Below are 6,000 nucleotides of genomic sequence, written 5' to 3' on the forward strand. Positions count from 1 at the left end.
ATTTCTTTATAAATATATTTTAATATTTTCAATATATTTGAAGGTTTAGCTCAAAAAATTTTTTTCTACCTCTTCAATATGGAATTCATAATCATTTTCATTTTGGAAGTTGATCAACCTTTCAAGATATTTGATATTTTTGTATTGGCATTTTCTGAAAAGTAGAAAATAATCTAAAGACTTAAAATGTTCCAGTGTGTGCCTGTATGTATAGACCATAAAAATAAGCCTTAATTTCCTAAGATAAAATAAATCTAGCTGGTACTTAAGGAAATTAAGTTATGGGCTTAAAGAGAGCCAAATCTAAAAAGATTTAGTTTCATTTTACCTGTTTTTTTAAATGCTTATTTCAAGGAAGATGGGTTTTTGAAATTAGTTCATATCTGTCATTTGGAGAAGGAAGGAGAATGAGATTTGCCCTCTCATGTTGGATTGCCAACTCCTCTAAGGCTCATATCTTCAGCTGTGATAAACACTTTCCCTGGGGTTTCCATGGTTTCTCATGTACACATCTTTTATCAGACTCCTCCCTGTGTTTCTTTTCAAAATAAATAACCTGTTTTCTTCATGTTGGTATTCAGCATGGTGCCTGGGGCTCAACAATGCTGCCCCACTCTGATTTCTTTTTTGAAGTTACTCTCATCTCTGGAATATTTTTTATTCTTTAGGCCTACCTCTAGCCAATGTTCTAGAAATACCTTGCTGGAATGTGTGGTCTTGTAGGTCATGTATGGAAGTTCTTAGAAGACAGGACATTTTCTACCATATCTTTGTTTCCATCCTGTGTCATGATGCCTCTTTCACAGTAAGAAAAAATGCTAGCAGAAATGAACTGCAATTCTAAAACTGGAGAACATGTTCTGTAACTTTTGAGTTTAAAAAAGGGTATAGTTAATAATGTGATGTAATGGTTGCAATACTGATTTGAACTCAGTAGATTCAGATAAAAGATTTTAAAAGGTTAAATGTTTTTTTAATAAATTTGACTTTATTGTGGCCCTCCCAAATTACATTTGCCTTCAAAAATCACAGGAAACCTTAATTTTCTGATTACTCTTTTTGATACTGAGTTATACTCTTTATAGATGAAAACAAAAGGTAAACTATGGTATATTCCTTAGGAGTAAATGCCTATTGAGTACATACAAATTATTAAATGTTATTTATAGGACATGAAGATGAAAAATGAAACTTTGAAACTATATATTTAAAATATATTTGTTTTTCAGAATTATTTCTTCACATTCAAATTGCTATATTTTAAATTATGAAACAACAATAAAAAATAATACAATACTATTACTTAAAAACAAACTAAGCATGTTGAGCCAATAGAACTTTCTTCATGTTATAAAAACCAGGAGCCACTGAAGAAAATCTGTTGGAAGAATTTATAGACCACCAGGAAGCCACTTAGGTTCTGGTTCCTTTAAGTTCCAATTTGAGACTCTTTAAAAAACATAACTAATCACATCTGTCAAGAAGCACTTGAAAATCAATATCAATCCAATGCAATAAATACAAGGAGAGAATATCTGCTGAGAATATTAACTAATATAAACTAGTGAAATCTGGAACCATCAAGTGGGAATGTATGAATAACATTGGTCACCAAATCATCCAGTGCACTAATTATTTTAAGGGTGTGGTATAGTGTGTAGTATGACAATATGTTTTGGAAAAAAAATTAATGTATTTTAAAATACTTAGGTCATCTTAGAATATCTAGTGTTTACTTTTGAGTGAATATTCATGCAGTTGATACCCTTTGTGCTAGGCATCTCTAATTAGATAAAAGCAAGTTAATTAATCAATGATTCAACCAAAAACTTCCCCAAGTACAATTTTCCAAAATGAAAATATTCAGGTGGTCTCAAGTATACATAGTTTTAGCTTAGAGTTATATTCTATGCAAGAATGGGTATTTGATTTAAATCCTTTTTTCCTTGATACAATATTTTGGCTTTGGCTGGGTAAATCCACTTGATGAGATTACATTTTATTGGATATTTTTCATTTACTTTAAGAACTAATCTTATTTAAAAACAAAGGTATCACTTTTTTAATGTTGATTAGTAAAAAAAATTAAGTAGGAATTCTCGTCGGGATATGAAATTCAGTTTCCCCAAATTAAGTCCAAATGCCTTTTTAATATTTCTTTGAATTATTGAAGACTTAGATGTCAAATTCATTTTGCAAGGATATTATTGAGTTATTTCAGTAGTTGGAATCACTTGAAAGTGGGAGGTAGCCATTTCAAAATATATCTGCTTAATCCTAAAATCACGTGTAAATTAATATACATGAAATTTAATGAATTTTAGTCATATTTGTCAGCCAGAATGGATCCACACTGTTTCAATGTTTTATTATCTCCTCTGTGGAACTGATTATGTGTTAACATGTAATTAATTTTCCCAAACTTCTAAATTTAAAGTTGATTATAGATCTGTCATTGATAATTCTATAAGGTTAACTAACATAACTACTTCTTTGTGCTAGTCCTGCTAATAACATCTTCAGAAATGATGGTGATAGTGACTAAAGCTTCTTGGCTCTGACATGATGGTTAATAATAGTAACATAACAGACAGAATGGCAATATGGTACCAACAGTTTGGGTGGTCAAATGGTAATAGGCCTGGAAGCCTGATTCAGAGGCATATTTGCTTACAATTTTTGACATGTCATGGCAATTACACGGCAGCACATAGGCTGACAATTTGAGATGATTACTTATTTTTATTATGAAAAAGAGAAGAATTTTTGTCATTAAGGATGGGGAAAAATGAATTATGGAGCACTCATTCCTCTCCCACTGGTCTTTAGCCTGAGAAGTTTCATTTCTAATAAATTAAGAACTGGGAATTTTTTTTTAAAGATTTTATTTATTTATTTGACAGAGAGAAATCACAGTCGACAGAGAGGCAGGCAGAGAGAGAGCGAAGCAGGCTCTCCGCCGAGCAGAGAACCCAATGTGGGACTCGATCCCAGGACCCTGAGATCACAAGCTGAGCTGAGGGCAGAGGCTTTAACCCACTGAGCCACCCAGGCGCCCCAAGAACTGGGAATATTTTAATACTTTTGCAACTTGTATATGTTTACTTGTAATGTTTAAATTTAAAGTTGAGTCCTTATTACCCATTTTTGCTTTACTTTTAGAGGTCATTACTTTCTCCTAGTGAACTCAAGTCTGAGGAAACTAATGAGGCAAATAGAAAGCTTTTTTTTGTAAAATTACTCTTGAAATGTTACTCTTATATCATCTGAATTAATTCAGAAGTTATTTAAACCCTGGTGACTGCTGGAAATTTTCTTTTGCTTTCCTCAAGACAAACTCCTTTGAAAAATATTTTATAGCATTTACTTTCAACTAGAACTGAATATACCCCTCATGTTCTTAGAAAGCTATAAATACAGCTTGAATATTATTAGATCCCAAAGTGCTATACTTGGATACAGTGTATCTAGGATTCATAATAAATTCTGAGGTCCATTTTCACAGAATGCCTTCAAGGCCTTGCAAAATTAGGTCTTACTAATTTTTTAAATGACAATGATTTATATTTTTTAGTTGCATTTCTTCTTTCGAGTTACAAGATGCCCATACTACATTCTGAGAAGATCTCATAAGCATATGGGAGAAGTGCTTGATTAAACTCTTTTTCTAATGGCCATCTTGGAAATAATGGGTAATTTAGATTCAACTAAACATAATTCAAATTAATACATGTGTCAATTACATTTCATTAATTTAAATATTTTTCCTTTTATGTAGCCTTGTTATAAAATGATATACAACGAAATGATTTTGCAAGTTTCAAGTAAGTAATGACTGATTTGAAAGAACTGGGGAACAAAGTAAGAATTGGCTCAGAAGAGAGAGTGATAATAAGTCTGAGGAGGCACAGAGGGTCTTGCTAGAGAGATTCTCCAGGCTCTGTGAGTAGTTTCCTGTTTCTCAGTGCAATCACAGTTAGCTTTCTGGGAAAAAGGGTTATATATATATTATATGTATATATACATATATATATATTATATGTATATATATATAACCCTTATATATATTATATATATTTATAAATATATTTATAAATATATATAATATAATATAATTATATATAATATATATAATATATATTTTTTAAATCCCTATACAGTGTCTAAGAAATACCACAATATTAATTTTAGTACTCAGAAAATTTTATAAAAAGAATGAAGTTGCTGCCCTGGGCTCCACAAAGACTGAACAGAGAAAAGTATAAAACAAACAGAATGCTAACCACCTAATTTGAAGTACCAGCAAACCCTCCCTTTCCTAATGAACAATGGGCAGTCCATTATTAGTGCACAGCATGGCTTGGCACAAAATTTAATTCAAGGCATTAGGCAGGTCTGCTAATTCTCTGCTTATATTTTAGAGGTACTAATGTGGTTTTCAAGAAACTAGAGCAAACTGATTGATTTCAGGGCTGAATTTACTTGCCTTGAGCACTGAGCTTTAATTGTCAGGGACTGGGAGAAAAACACAGTGGAAAAGATACATGGACATAGTTGGGGTAAGTTACTATGGGCCTTTGCTACATGCTCAGCACTCTCTAACATTACTCAATTTATTGAGTTGATTTAGTCAACTACAAATACCAAAAATTACTATTTATTGGGCAGTAATTATGTGCCAGGCATTAATGCTAAGTGCTTTACAATTCTTCTCACTAATGTTTATGCATTGGGTTGAGTAGAGTCTCCCCTAGAATGCATATGAACTTCAGAATATGACTTTAATTAAAAATAAGGCCTTTGCAGATGGAAGATGTTAGTTAAGTTGAGGTCATACTGGAATAGGATGGGTCCTAATTCAATGGCTGGTGTCTTTATAAGAGGAGAAAAAAGAAACACAGAGATACACAGATACATACAGGAAGAATGTCATTTGATGATAGAGGCAGAGATTGGAGTGATAACATCTAGAAGGCAAAAAACACCAGGGATTGCGAATAGCTACCAGAAGCTAAGAAAGATGCATAGGATAGTTTCTTCCTCATAGCTTTCAGAAGGAACCAATCCTGCTGACACCTTGATTTCAGAATCTGGCCTCCAAAACTTTGAGAAAATAAATTTTAGGTTTTTTTTTTAAACCACCAGTTTGTGGTAATTTGTTACATCTGCCTTAGAAAACCAATATAACTCATATTAACACTTCAAGGTTAAGTGTCAATGTCTCTTTTGAACAAATTTAAAATATGACCTGAATCTAAGACCTATGCTCACTCCACTGTCTTCTACTCAAGTTCATTAAGCAGTATAAAATAATAATTATTTTATTATGAATGAAATAATTGAATTTGAAAAATATTATCCAAAGAGTTTATGCTAATTGACCACATACACTTTTTCCTTCCAGTTTCAGGTGGAATTCCCCTCATCTTGAAGGTCAGGACTACTTCAAGATCATTACTACTACTTTGCTAAAACTCGGGACCTAGGGGATAGCCAAAAAGAAATGGTGTTGGTGATTTCCAAACCACGTTAAGTTTCCTGTGCTTGGAGGAGGAGAAGTTGAGGATATTGGAAGACCATACAATCCAAAGAATATGCACATTCTGTGTCAGAAGTCCAGAACAATATGGGTTACCAGGGAATGAATGGGAATCCAGGATTGAGAGCTCCTCTGGTCAAGTCAAGGAATCTGTGGATTACCATGAACAGGGTTGGGAAGAAAGATAGGAATCCTAAGTGTCACAACACAAGTCATAGGTTATCAACATGAAACATTGGGTCATGTGCAGGCCAAGTGCAGGGTGGAGTAAGAAGACCCAGGAATGGTGATTTGACTTGGCCAAAGGAACAAAATGCACAATAGGGCACTCAGACAAGAAGTCAGAAGAAGTCACAAAAAGGAGTTAGTCTGAAAAGAAGTGTGTAAGCACCATATATCCTGAAGGAGATGCCAAAATTCGGATTCATGCTGAACTGAAAGGTGAAGTTAATGATTAAGTG

The 6,000-nt window shown here is 33.0% G+C and overlaps 1 pseudogene; it reads left to right on the forward strand.

The window, feature by feature from the left end:
* Positions 1–5,436, forward strand: part of LOC116586948 — a 250,271-nt pseudogene extending 244,835 nt beyond the window's left edge.
* Positions 5,437–6,000: the final 564 nt, after the last annotated feature.

Source organism: Mustela erminea, chromosome 3 (assembly GCF_009829155.1).
Source record: "Mustela erminea isolate mMusErm1 chromosome 3, mMusErm1.Pri, whole genome shotgun sequence".
Lineage (NCBI taxonomy): Eukaryota > Metazoa > Chordata > Mammalia > Carnivora > Mustelidae > Mustela > Mustela erminea.